The sequence below is a fragment of the Tachypleus tridentatus genome, chromosome 7 (genome assembly GCF_004210375.1).
Source record: "Tachypleus tridentatus isolate NWPU-2018 chromosome 7, ASM421037v1, whole genome shotgun sequence".
Lineage (NCBI taxonomy): Eukaryota > Metazoa > Arthropoda > Merostomata > Xiphosura > Limulidae > Tachypleus > Tachypleus tridentatus.
In genome coordinates this window covers 96,724,939-96,739,177 of record NC_134831.1, presented here as the reverse complement: position 1 = coordinate 96,739,177, position 14,239 = coordinate 96,724,939, and the positions used below count along the sequence as shown (strand labels likewise).

Sequence of the window (14,239 nt, the reverse complement as noted above, 5' to 3'; positions counted from 1 at the left end):
CATTACACCTGTGTTTCTGCAACAGGCAGTTGTTGATTAGTTTAACTTGGGTTCATTACACCTGTGTTTCTGCAACAGGCAGTTGTTGATTAGTTTAACTTGGGTTCATTACACCTGTGTTTCTGCAACAGGCAGTTGTTGATTAGTTTAACTTGGGTTCATTACACCTGTGTTTCTGCAACAGGCAGTTGTTGATTAGTTTAACTTGGGTTCATTACACCTGTGTTTCTGCAACAGGCAGTTGTTGATTAGTTTAACTTGGGTTCATTACACCTGTGTTTCTGCAACAGGCAGTTGTTGATTAGTTTAACTTGGGTTCATTACACCTGTGTTTCTGCAACAGGCAGTTGTTGATTAGTTTAACTTAGTTCCCTCAGTGCTTATCGTCGCTCAATGATGGTCCTGTTGAATCAAATAATATAAGAAAAGATTATTCTAACCAGTTTCTGGTTCTCATGAATCCAACAATATAAAAAAGAAGGTTCTTCTAGTCTGTTGCTGGTCCTGATGAATCCAACAATGTAAAAAAGAAGGTTCTTCTCGCCTGTTGCTGGTCCTGCTGAATCTAATAACGGGAAACATAACTTTTGTGTAGAAAATAACAGTGAAGAGGAAAAACATTTGGTCTCGTTATAGTCTTTGTTATTTAAACTCTATCACTTTGAGAAGTATCAGCAAGCAGTATGAAGTAGTCAGTATATATATATATAAACTCTATCACTTTGAGAAGTATCAGCAAGCAGTATGAAGTAGTGAGTATATATATATATATAAACTCTATCACTTTGAGAAGTATCAGCAAGCAGTATGAAGTAGTCAGTATATATATATAAACTCTATCACTTTGAGAAGTATCAGCAAGCAGTATCAGCAACTTTGAGAAGTATCAGCAAGCAGTATGAAGTAGTCAGGATATATATATAAACTCTATCACTTTGAGAAGTATCAGCAAGCAGTATGAAGTAGTCAGTATATATATATAAACTCTATCACTTTGAGAAGTATCAGCAAGCAGTATGAAGTAGTCAGTATATATATATATAAACTCTATCACTTTGAGAAGTATCAGCAAGCAGTATGAAGTAGTCAGTAACTCTATCACTTTGAGAAGTATCAGCAAGCAGTATGAAGTAGTCAGTATATATATATAAACTCTATCACTTTGAGAAGTATCAGCAAGCAGTATGAAGTAGTCAGTATATATATATAAACTCTATCACTTTGAGAAGTATCAGCAAGCAGTATGAAGTAGTCAGTATATATATACTCTATCACTTTGAGAAGTATCAGCAAGCAGTATGAAGTAGTCAGTATATATATATAAACTCTATCACTTTGAGAAGTATCAGCAAGCAGTATGAAGTAGTCAGTATATATATATAAAACTCTATCACTTTGAGAAGTATCAGCAAGCAGTATGAAGTAGTCAGTATATATATATAAAACTCTATCACTTTGAGAAGTATCAGCAAGCAGTATGAAGTAGTCAGTATATATATATAAACTCTATCACTTTGAGAAGTATCAGCAAGCAGTATGAAGTAGTCAGTATATATATATATAAAACTCTATCACTTTGAGAAGTATCAGCAAGCAGTATGAAGTAGTCAGTATATATATATAAACTCTATCACTTTGAGAAGTATCAGCAAGCAGTATGAAGTAGTCAGTATATATATATATCTATCACTTTGAACAGCAAGCTATCACTTTGAGAAGTATCAGCAAGCAGTATGAAGTAGTCAGTATATATATATAAACTCTATCACTTTGAGAAGTATCAGCAAGCAGTATGAAGTAGTCAGTATATATATATAAACTCTATCACTTTGAGAAGTATCAGCAAGCAGTATGAAGTAGTCAGTATATATATATAAACTCTATCACTTTGAGAAGTATCAGCAAGCAGTATGAAGTAGTCAGTATATATATATAAACTCTATCACTTTGAGAAGTATCAGCAAGCAGTAGTATGAAGTAGTCAGTATATATATATAAACTCTATCACTTTGAGAAGTATCAGCAAGCAGTATGAAGTAGTCAGTATATATATATAAACTCTATCACTTTGAGAAGTATCAGCAAGCAGTATGAAGTAGTCAGTATATATATATAAACTCTATCACTTTGAGAAGTATCAGCAAGCAGTATGAAGTAGTCAGTATATATATATATAACTCTATCACTTTGAGAAGTATCAGCAAGCAGTATGAAGTAGTCAGTATATATATATAAACTCTATCACTTTGAGAAGTATCAGCAAGCAGTATGAAGTAGTCAGTATATATATATAAACTCTATCACTTTGAGAAGTATCAGCAAGCAGTATGAAGTAGTCAGTATATATATATAAACTCTATCACTTTGAGAAGTATCAGCAAGCAGTATGAAGTAGTCAGTATATATATATAAACTCTATCACTTTGAGAAGTATCAGCAAGCAGTATGAAGTAGTCAGTATATATATATAAACTCTATCACTTTGAGAAGTATCAGCAAGCAGTATGAAGTAGTCAGTATATATATATAAACTCTATCACTTTGAGAAGTATCAGCAAGCAGTATGAAGTAGTCAGTATATATATATAAACTCTATCACTTTGAGAAGTATCAGCAAGCAGTATGAAGTAGTCAGTATATATATATAAACTCTATCACTTTGAGAAGTATCAGCAAGCAGTATGAAGTAGTCAGTATATATATATAAACTCTATCACTTTGAGAAGTATCAGCAAGCAGTATGTAGTCAGTATATATATATAAACTCTATCACTTTGAGAAGTATCAGCAAGCAGTATATAGTCAGTATATATATATATAAACTCTATCACTTTGAGAAGTATCAGCAAGCAGTATGAAGTAGTCAGTATATATATATATCAACTCTATCACTTTGAGAAGTATCAGCAAGCAGTATGAAGTAGTCAGTATATATATATAAACTCTATCACTTTGAGAAGTATCAGCAAGCAGTATGAAGTAGTCAGTATATATATATAAACTCTATCACTTTGAGAAGTATCAGCAAGCAGTATGAAGTAGTCAGTATATATATATATAATCACTCTATCACTTTGAGAAGTATCAGCAAGCAGTATGAAGTAGTCAGTATATATATATATAAACTCTATCACTTTGAGAAGTATCAGCAAGCAGTATGAAGTAGTCAGTATATATATATAAACTCTATCACTTTGAGAAGTATCAGCAAGCAGTATGAAGTAGTCAGTATATATATATATAAACTCTATCACTTTGAGAAGTATCAGCAAGCAGTATGAAGTAGTCAGTATATATATATATAAACTCTATCACTTTGAGAAGTATCAGCAAGCAGTATGAAGTAGTCAGTATATATATAAACTCTATCACTTTGAGAAGTATCAGCAAGCAGTATGAAGTAGTCAGTATATATATATAAACTCAATCACTTTGAGAAGTATCAGCAAGCAGTATGAAGTAGTCAGTATATATATATAAACTCTATCACTTTGAGAAGTATCAGCAAGCAGTATGAAGTAGTCAGTATATATATATATCAACTCTATCACTTTGAGAAGTATCAGCAAGCAGTATGAAATAGTCAGTATATATATATAAACTCTATCACTTTGAGAAGTATCAGCAAGCAGTATGAAGTAGTCAGTATATATATATAAACTCTATCACTTTGAGAAGTATCAGCAAGCAGTATGAAGTAGTCAGTATATATATATAAACTCTATCACTTTGAGAAGTATCAGCAAGCAGTATGAAGTAGTCAGTATATATATATAAACTCTATCACTTTGAGAAGTATCAGCAAGCAGTATGAACTAGTCAGTATATATATATATAAACTCTATCACTTTGAGAAGTATCAGCAAGCAGTATGAAGTAGTCAGTATATATATATAAACTCTATCACTTTGAGAAGTATCAGCAAGCAGTATGAAGTAGTTAGTATATATATATAAACTCAATCACTTTGAGAAGTATCAGCAAGCAGTATGAAGTAGTCAGCATATATATATATAAACTCTATCACTTTGAGAAGTATCAGCAAGCAGTATGAAGTAGTCAGTATATATATATATCAACTCTATCACTTTGAGAAGTATCAGCAAGCAGTATGAAGTAGTCAGTATATATATATAAACTCTATCACTTTGAGAAGTATCAGCAAGCAGTATGAAGTAGTCAGTATATATATATAAACTCTATCACTTTGAGAAGTATCAGCAAGCAGTATGAAGTAGTCAGTATATATATATATAAACTCTATCACTTTGAGAAGTATCAGCAAGCAGTATGAAGTAGTCAGTATATATATATATAAACTCTATCACTTTGAGAAGTATCAGCAAGCAGTATGAAGTAGTCAGTATATATATATAAACTCTATCACTTTGAGAAGTATCAGCAAGCAGTATGAAGTAGTCAGTATATATATATAAAACTCTATCACTTTGAGAAGTATCAGCAAGCAGTATGAAGTAGTCAGTATATATATATAAAAACTCTATCACTTTGAGAAGTATCAGCAAGCAGTATGAAGTAGTCAGTATATATATATAAACTCTATCACTTTGAGAAGTATCAGCAAGCAGTATGAAGTAGTCAGTATATATATATAAACTCTATCACTTTGAGAAGTATCAGCAAGCAGTATGAAGTAGTCAGTATATATATATAAACTCTATCACTTTGAGAAGTATCAGCAAGCAGTATGAAGTAGTCAGTATATATATATAAACTCTATCACTTTGAGAAGTATCAGCAAGCAGTATGAAGTAGTCAGTATATATATATAAACTCTATCACTTTGAGAAGTATCAGCAAGCAGTATGAAGTAGTCAGTATATATATATATAAACTCTATCACTTTGAGAAGTATCAGCAAGCAGTATGAAGTAGTCAGTATATATATATAAACTCTATCACTTTGAGAAGTATCAGCAAGCAGTATGAAGTAGTCAGTATATATATATAAACTCTATCACTTTGAGAAGTATCAGCAAGCAGTATGAAGTAGTCAGTATATATATATATAAAACTCTATCACTTTGAGAAGTATCAGCAAGCAGTATGAAGTAGTCAGTATATATATATATAATAAACTCTATCACTTTGAGAAGTATCAGCAAGCAGTATGAAGTAGTCAGTATATATATATAAAACTCTATCACTTTGAGAAGTATCAGCAAGCAGTATGAAGTAGTCAGTATGAAGTAGTCAGTATAATACTCTATCACTTTGAGAAGTATCAGCAAGCAGTATGAAGTAGTCAGTATATATATATAAACTCTATCACTTTGAGAAGTATCAGCAAGCAGTATGAAGTAGTCAGTATATATATATATATAAACTCTATCACTTTGAGAAGTATCAGCAAGCAGTATGAAGTAGTCAGTATATATATATAAACTCTATCACTTTGAGAAGTATCAGCAAGCAGTATGAAGTAGTCAGTATATATATATAAACTCTATCACTTTGAGAAGTATCAGCAAGCAGTATGAAGTAGTCAGTATATATATTTATAAACTCTATCACTTTGAGAAGTATCAGCAAGCAGTATGAAGTAGTCAGTATATATATATAAACTCTATCACTTTGAGAAGTATCAGCAAGCAGTATGAAGTAGTCAGTATTGTATGCAGTAAAAACTACAAAATGATTCTTTTTTTCTCGTGATGAAACTGAAATTCGCAGCAAAAGCTCAAAGATTCGACACAGAAACAAATAATTTTTATTTTATATTAGGGAGATGATATACGTGTAGTTTACCTGCAGATTGACAAGGAAAACTGCTCTAATAAATCCAGCAAGATATTTTTATTCATTCCCAAGAGAACAGTTGTTTTTGTCGCAGTGCATTGAGAAATAAAGAAGTCGTATGTGTGTGTTGTGTTTTGTTAAACTGTCGTTTCTTGGTAACTTCTAGGTATGGAATTCGGGACAATAATATATAACCCTTTAAGTTAGTTTTCACCAGCAAATCATTGAAAAATTTAAAAATCATTAGGTGCGTTTTTCATGTATAGCATTGCTGTTGACAGCCTTCGTGAAGATGTGAGGCTGAGTATATATAATATAATATATATATATATATATATATATAGGCACGTCTGTCTTCCATCGTCTCGTTACCATGGAAACGTGACAGAACATCAGGAGAGCAAATCAAAGAAAAAATCTCATTAATACAAAAAAAATACCTTCTGCCAGATAGAGGTTATGACATTTTTAGCTTTTTCCAAAGCTGTAATGTACATGTTGTCTTTGGTGTATGGACTTTTCTTAATTTGTTTTTTAAAGTATGTTCAGATAGTGAGTCAATTAAGATGTCGTGTTCAAAGACAGTGTAGAGGTATGAGTTCAAAAAAATTGTATCACAGTGGCTTAAGTAATGTAATTTACAATATGTTTCACAATGGTACCAGACAAGGAGATATTGACAATTAAATAAGTCATGTTTCACAATGGTACCAGACAAGGGGATATTGTCAATTAAATAAGTCGTACTTCACAATGGTACCAGACAAGGAGATATTGTCAATTAAATAAGTCATGTTTCACAATGGTACCAGACAAGGGGATATTGTCAATTAAATAAGTCGTGTTTCACAATGGTACCAGACAAGGTGATATTGTCAATTAAATAAGTCATGTTTCACAATGGTACCAGACAAGGGGATATTGTCAATTAAATAAGTCGTGTTTCACAATGGTACCAGACAAGGTGATATTGTCAATTAAATAAGTCATGTTTCACAATGGTACCAGACAAGGGATATTGTCAATTAAATAAGTCGTATTTCACAATGGTACCAGACAAGGAGATATTGTCAATTAAATAAGTCATGTTTCACAATGGTACCAGACAAGGGGATATTGTCAATTAAATAAGTCATGTTTCACAATGGTACCAAACAAGGTGATATTCAATTAAATAAGTCATGTTTCACAATGGTACCAGACAAGGGGATATTGTCAATTAAATAAGTCATGTTTCACAATGGTACCAGACAAGGAGATATTGTCAATTAAATAAGTCATGTTTCACAATGGTACCAGACAAGGAGATATTGACAATTAAATAAGTCATGTTTCACAATGGTACCAGACAAGGAGATATTGTCAATTAAATAAGTCATGTTTCACAATGGTACCAGACAAGGAGATATTGTCAATTAAATAAGTCATGTTTCACAATGGTACCACACAAGGAGATATTGTCAATTAAATAAGTCATGTTTCACAATGGTACCAGACAAGGAGATATTGACAATTAAATAAGTCATGTTTCACAATGGTACCAGACAAGGTGATATTGTCAATTAAATAAGTCATGCTTCACAATGGTACCAGACAAGGTGATATTGTCAATTAAATAAGTCGTGTTTCACAATGGTACCAGACAAGGAGATATTGTCAATTAAATAAGTAGTGTTTCACAATGGTACCAGACAAGGAGATATTGACAATTAAATAAGTCATGTTTCACAATGGTACCAGACAAGGTGATATTGTCAATTAAATAAGTCATGTTTCACAATGGTACCAGACAAGGAGATATTGTCAATTAAATAAGTCATGTTTCACAATGGTACCAGACAAGGAGATATTGTCAATTAAATAAGTCATATTTCACAATGGTACCAGACAATGTGATATTGTCAATTAAATAAGTCATGTTTCACAATGGTACCAGACAAGGAGATATTGTCAATTAAATAAGTCATGTTTCACAATGGTACCAGACAAGGAGATATTGTCAATTAAATAAGTCATGTTTCACAATGGTACCAGACAAGGTGATGTTGTCAATTAAATAAGTCATGTTTCACAATGGTACCAGACAAGGTGATATTGTCAATTAAATAAGTCATGTTTCACAATGGTACCAGACAAGGTGATGTTGTCAATTAAATAAGTCATGTTTCACAATGGTACCAGACAAGGATATATTGTCAATTAAATAGGTCGTGTTTCACAATGGTACCACACAAGGAGATATTGTCAATTAAATAAGTCATGTTTCACAATGGTACCAGACAAGGAGATATTGACAATTAAATAAGTCATGTTTCACAATGGTACCAGACAAGGTGATATTGTCAATTAAATAAGTCATGTTTCACAATGGTACCAGACAAGGAGATATTGACAATTGAATAAGTCATGTTTCACAATGGTACCAGACAAGGTGATATTGTCAATTAAATAAGTCATGTTTCACAATGGTACCAGACAAGGAGATATTGTCAATTAAATAAGTCATGTTTCACAATGGTACCAGACAAGGTGATATTGTCAATTAAATAAGTCATGCTTCACAATGGTACCAGACAAGGTGATATTGTCAATTAAATAAGTCGTGTTTCACAATGGTACCAGACAAGGAGATATTGTCAATTAAATAAGTCATGTTTCACAATGGTACCAGACAAGGTGATATTGTCAATTAAATAAGTCGTGTTTCACAATGGTACCAGACAAGGAGATATTGTCAATTAAATAAGTAGTGTTTCACAATGGTACCAGACAAGGAGATATTGACAATTAAATAAGTCATGTTTTACAATGGTACCAGACAAGGTGATATTGTCAATTAAATAAGTCATGTTTCACAATGGTACCAGACAAGGAGATATTGTCAATTAAATAAGTCATGTTTCACAATGGTACCAGACAAGGAGATATTGTCAATTAAATAAGTCATATTTCACAATGGTACCAGACAAGGTGATATTGTCAATTAAATAAGTCATGTTTCACAATGGTACCAGACAAGGAGATATTGTCAATTAAATAAGTCATGTTTCACAATGGTACCAGACAAGGTGATGTTGTCAATTAAATAAGTCATGTTTCACAATGGTACCAGACAAGGTGATATTGTCAATTAAATAAGTCATGTTTCACAATGGTACCAGACAAGGTGATATTGTCAATTAAATAAGTCATGTTTCACAATGGTACCAGACAAGGATATATTGTCAATTAAATAGGTCGTGTTTCACAATGGTACCAGACAAGGAGATATTGTCAATTAAATAAGTCATGTTTCACAATGGTACCAGACAAGGTGATATTGTCAATTAAATAAGTCATGTTTCACAATGGTACCAGACAAGGATATATTGTCAATTAAATAGGTCGTGTTTCACAATGGTACCAGACAAGGAGATATTGTCAATTAAATAAGTCATGTTTCACAATGGTACCAGACAAGGAGATATTGACAATTAAATAAGTCATCTTTCACAATGGTACCAGACAAGGTGATATTGTCAATTAAATAAGTCATGTTTCACAATGGTACCAGACAAGGAGATATTGACAATTAAATAAGTCATGTTTCACAATGGTACCAGACAAGGAGATATTGTCAATTAAATAAGTCATGTTTCACAATGGTACCAGACAAGGAGATATTGTCAATTAAATAAGTCATGTTTCACAATGGTATTTTTCCACAAAAAGATTAGATCCTATTTATCTCTTTTCCACACCTGTTCTGAACAAATTGTATTTTGGGCTAAGAGAATAACGCTCAGCACAATCATGCCTTCATTATAAAACTTTTAAAAGTTTTTCCACGCTTGAGTTTGTAGTTTTTCGTACTTTCTTAGTAGCCTGTGGCTTCAGCTTTAACTTTGATCGATGGAATGAGTTTGCTTTATTTCTACTCACAGCAACACGTGTGTGCCGTAAGCTAATACAGACATCATTAGTTTTAATACATTTAACAGACCCCTCACGTACCAGTGGGGACATTTTGTAGAAACAAACAAACAATTATCTAATCCGTTTTTTCTTAATTTAAACTGGTCTTGTTTGTTTTTTTACATTTCCATTGGCTATAATGAAAACATTTACCGCATCGTTTTATCGTTGAGGCTGCGAAAAGTAATATTAAGTTGTGAGGTGATTGACATCCGTCAGCGCATCACGAGCTTCATGGCCAAGAACGAGACACATATAAGTCTTCAAATGAAACACAGAAGTATTCAGGAACCAGTTAGAACAACGTTGGTAGATACTGTGAAGCAAGCCGAGTATAATATTAAGTCTGTAGCTGCTTTCAAAGTGTCCCTGTCTACTTATCCCACTGCTGACTATCGTAATGCTTCCACCTTCCATACGGTATCATAGGAGAAATCGTTCGTATTAAAATTCAAAGCTAAAAATAAAAGGTGATAGCAGACACATAAAAGGCTGGTAATCTGTTAATTAACAATTATCAGAATGTCTCTTTAGTAATATATACTGAATTTACTACCAGCAGGTAGACCTTAGTACCAGCTGGTACGGAGACTTAAGGATGTTGTATTTTATTTAAAAATGTATCAGTTAACAAATAAAACCTTGTCTTGAAAAGATACATTCAAAACCAACCTCTTCCGGTGTTTCCAGTTTCAACCAACTTTTAGTATTCAACAGCTTGGCTCATGAGGATTTGGTTTGTTTTGAATTTCGAGCAAAGCTACACGAGGACTATCTGGGCTAGCCGTCTCTAATTTAGCAGTGTAACACGAGAGCTAGTCTATGTGTAAGTAACTAGTCATCACCACCTACCGCCAACTCTTGGGCTACTCTTTTACCAACGAATAGTGGGATTGACCGTCACATTATAACGCCCTCGCGGCTGAAAAGGCGATCATGTTTGGTTTGACGGAGATTCGAACCCGTGACCCTCAGATTACGATTCGAGTGCCTTATCCACATTGCCATGCAGGGACTTGGCTCATAAGGGACGTGTTACAAAATGCGCATATCCAGGTGTTTGTTTCTCACAAATGTATATATATATTCGATAATTTTTTTTCTTCACCCAAAACAGACAATTTTGTCAATCACCTATATATTGCCCATGCTTGTCCTTTAAGCTGTTGGGATATTATAGTGTGTCGGTCAATACCCACTAGTCATTGGTAAACATTAACCCAAGAGTATGTGTTGTTGCTTACCCGATAACTTCAAAATTAGTGACAGACAGCGCAGGTAACCGTCGAGTAGTTTTGTATGAAATTCAACAACAACAAAAGTGATTAATGGATTAATTTTAAGAATCTTCAACCGTGGAAATGTAACGGCTGCCTTAAAATGTGGCGTCTTGATTCATCCAAGAGATGGACGACATATCTGAGCTGTCTTCACTGTTAATTACGTTAATTGTTGATGAAGTCGAATATCGTTCAATTAACAGAAACGTTTGTGAACTGTGTGTAACTTCTATTGAAAGGTGTTTTATATCTGTACAGATTGTCCTAATGATATATCTTATATAATTGTAAGAATAGTCTTGTACGTGTGCCATAACAAATGGAACAAAATGTTATGGAAATTTAACGTCACATTTGATTTCGGCAGGCATGGCCAGGTGGTTAGGTCCCAGGTTCGAATCCTCGTCACACCAAACATGCTCGCCCTTTCAAAAAAAGCCGCGGGGCGTTATAATGTGACGGTTAAAGAGTAGCCCAAGAGTTGGCGGTGGGTGATGATGACTAGCTGCCTTCTCTCTAGTCTTACACTGCTGAATTAGGGACGGCTAGCACAGATAGCCCTTGTGTAGCTGTGCGCGAACTTAAAAAAAAACGACATCAACAACGTAAAAACAAAACGTTTAGTTTTAATGTTATACATCAACAACATAAAAACAAACACATTTAGTTTTAATGTTTTATATCAACAACATAAAAACAACACGTTTAGTTTTAATGTTTTACACTAACAACATAAAAACAACACATTTAGTTTTAATGTTTTACATCAACAGCATAAAAACAACACTTTAGTTTTAATGTTATACATCAACAACTAAAAAAAACAAACACATTTGGTTTTAATGTTTTACATCAACAACATAAAAACAACACGTTTAGTTTGCATGTTATACATCAACAAGATAAAACATACACGTTTAGTTTTAATGTTATACATCAACAACATAAAAACAAACACATTTAGTTTTAATGTTTTACATCAACAACATAAAAACAACACGTTTAGTTTTAATGTTATACATCAACAACATAAAAAAAAACACATTTAGTTTTAATGTTTTACATCAACAACATAAAACAACACGTTTAGTTTTAATGTTTTACATCAACAACATAAAACAACACTTTAGTTTTAATGTTATACATCAACAACTAAAAAACAAACACGTTTGGTTTAAATGTTTTACATCAACAACATAAAAACAACACGTTTAGTTTGCATGTTATACATCAACAACGTAAAAACATACACGTTTAGTTTTAATGTTATACATCAACAACATAAAAACAACACGTTTAGTTTGCATGTTATACATCAACAAGATAAAACATACACGTTTAGTTTGCATGTTATACATCAACAAGATAAAATATACACGTTTAGTTTTAATGTTATACATCAACAACATAAAAACAAACACATTTAGTTTTAATGTTTTACATCAACAACATAAAAACAACACGTTTAGTTTTAATGTTATACATCAACAACATAAAAACAAACACATTTAGTTGTAATGTTTTACATCAACAACATAAAAACAACACGTTTAGTTTTAATGTTTTACATCAACAACATAAAAACAACACTTTAGTTTTAATGTTATACATCAACAACTAAAAAACAAACACGTTTGGTTTAAATGTTTTACATCAACAACATAAAAACAACACGTTTAGTTTGCATGTTATACATCAACAACGTAAAAACATACACGTTTAGTTTTAATGTTATACATCAACAACATAAAAACAAACACGTTTAGTTTTAATGTTATACATCAACAACAGGAAAACAAACACGGTTAGTTTTAAATGTTATACATGAACAACATAAAAACAACACGTTTATTTTTAATGTTATACATCAACAACATAAAAATAAACACGTTTAGTTTTAATGTTATACATCAACAACATAAAAACAACACGTTTAGTTTGCATGTTATACATCAACAACGTAAAAACATACACGTTTAGTTTTAATGTTATACATCAACAACATAAAAACAAACACGTTTAGTTTTAATGTTATACATCAACAACGTAAAAACATACACGTTTAGTTTTAATGTTATAAATCAACAACGTAAAAACAAACACGTTTAGTTTTAATGTTATACATCAACAACGTAAAAACATACACGTTTAGTTTTAATGTCATACATCAACAACGTAAAAACAAACACGTTTAGTTTTAATGTTGTACATCAAACGTGAAAACAAACACGTTTAGTTTTAATATTATACATCAACAACATAAAAACAACACGTTTAGTTTAATGCTATACATCAACAACGTAAAAACAAACACGTTTAGTTTTAATGTTATGCATCAACAACGTAAAAACAACACGTTTAGTTTTAATGTTATGCATCAACAACGTAAAAACAAACACGTTTAGTTTTATTGTTTTTCATCAACAACATAAAAACAAAACGTTTAGTTTTAATGTTGTACATCAACAACGTAAAAACAAACACGTTTAGTTTTAATGTTATACATCAACAACATAAAAACAAACACATTTAGTTTTAATGTTTTACATCAACAACATAAAAACAACACGTTTAGTTTTAATGTTATACATCAACAACATAAAAACAAACACATTTAGTTTTAATGTTTTACATCAACAACATAAAAACAACACGTTTAGTTTTAATGTTTTACATCAACAACATAAAAACAACACTTTAGTTTTAATGTTATACATCAACAACTAAAAAAACAAACACGTTTGGTTTAAATGTTTTACATCAACAACATAAAAACAACACGTTTAGTTTGCATGTTATACATCAACAACGTAAAAACATACACGTTTAGTTTTAATGTTATACATCAACAACATAAAAACAACACGTTTAGTTTGCATGTTATACATCAACAAGATAAAACATACACGTTTAGTTTGCATGTTATACATCAACAAGATAAAACATACACGTTTAGTTTTAATGTTATACATCAACAACATAAAAACAAACACATTTAGTTTTAATGTTTTACATCAACAACATAAAAACAACACGTTTAGTTTTAATGTTATACATCAACAACATAAAAACAAACACATTTAGTTGTAATGTTTTACATCAACAACATAAAAACAACACGTTTAGTTTTAATGTTTTACATCAACAACATAAAAAACAACACTTTAGTTTTAATGTTATACATCAACAACTAAAAACAAACACGTTTGGTTTAAATGTTTTACATCAACAACATAAAAAAACAA

At 31.6% G+C, this 14,239-nt stretch overlaps 1 protein-coding gene across 7 annotated transcripts in view; it reads left to right on the top strand.

The window, feature by feature from the left end:
* Positions 1-14,239, top strand: part of LOC143256252 (RIMS-binding protein 2-like) — a 187,947-nt gene that overhangs the window by 12,175 nt on the left and 161,533 nt on the right. The window lies entirely within an intron of this gene.